The following is a 1,284-nucleotide window of genomic DNA, read 5'->3' on the forward strand; positions in this document are numbered from 1 at the left end:
TCAACATTTTTTTTTTTTTTGATGCCTCACCCGTATAGTTACTTAAAACTTCTTAAGTAACTTGATGACTTAAGATGAAAATATTTTTAATCGTATAAATTAATATTGTATAAATTGAAATCTGTACAAAAAGTACCATGTAAATTGAGGGACGGGTGTAGTTTCCAATGAGTTCCATAACCATAATTTTTTATGATTAGTGTTTATAATGAAACTAGAAGAGCGAGAATATATTTAAAATTACAATACCTTGGAACTATATATGCAGTTATGATTAAAAAAGGAAAGAAAAAGCAGAAAGTTTTTAAAATCTTAAATGATGAATTGTTTCCAAAACATTTCTTATATTGTAATATTTCCAATATGATTGATTTAATATTTTTTATACAATCACATAACTTGAGTATTTCATGTATAAGTATTTGTATGCTATGATTGAAATTGACACAACTAATATTATAAAAGTAATATATACATGACATAGTTGCATTTAAAACAAGATATATTAATCATTAAAAAAAAACTACATTAATTAATAGCTGAAAAATTAATTTTTTTATTTTCAAATGTTCCAACATTCTGTTGCTTTAGTAAAGTTAAAAGCATGAATTGTGTATCTTTAACGTATAAGTAATGTTTAATTTTATTAAACATATCGCTATATATAGTGATACATTTAATGCATATATATCAGATAAAAATAAATATATATAGGTTTAACATTTGTTTAACTTAACAGGAAATTAATATGTTTTACTTTTTAGTCACAGCATTGTTTGTTATTTTGTAACATATGTCATGTATAATACATTTTCAGTCGATATTTATATGAATGTGATAAAGTAAAACATAACAATCTTGTGTTATATTTTATAATAATTTGAACCTTACTATTTACTACTGGTGCTCAAAACTATTAAAATCGCGCGAGTTTTCAATTTGTTATGAAAAATATGTTATGGACAACACTTTGGTATTTTGTCCAATAATAAATTAAAAAATATATAATTCACCTTTTTAGTTAAAGAAAAAATATAAATTTAGTCTGCATTATTGAACTTCCTATGATACAATTTATATGTGTAATATTTGAATATCGTATGTATCGCAATGTTAAATCGTAAAGTCTTTAAGAAGAATGCAAATTAATATAACACAAAAACTAATCTAAAATCGTAAGATTATTAAAAATAATAAAGTAAATATTTACCTAAAATAATAATAACAATAAACTTTTTTAAAGCTTTATAAAATAGATGTTTCAAGAATACTCTATATATGAAT

This window comes from Habropoda laboriosa, unplaced genomic scaffold (genome assembly GCF_001263275.1).
Source record: "Habropoda laboriosa isolate 0110345459 unplaced genomic scaffold, ASM126327v1 scaffold128, whole genome shotgun sequence".
In the NCBI taxonomy this organism is placed as follows: Eukaryota; Metazoa; Arthropoda; class Insecta; order Hymenoptera; family Apidae; genus Habropoda; species Habropoda laboriosa.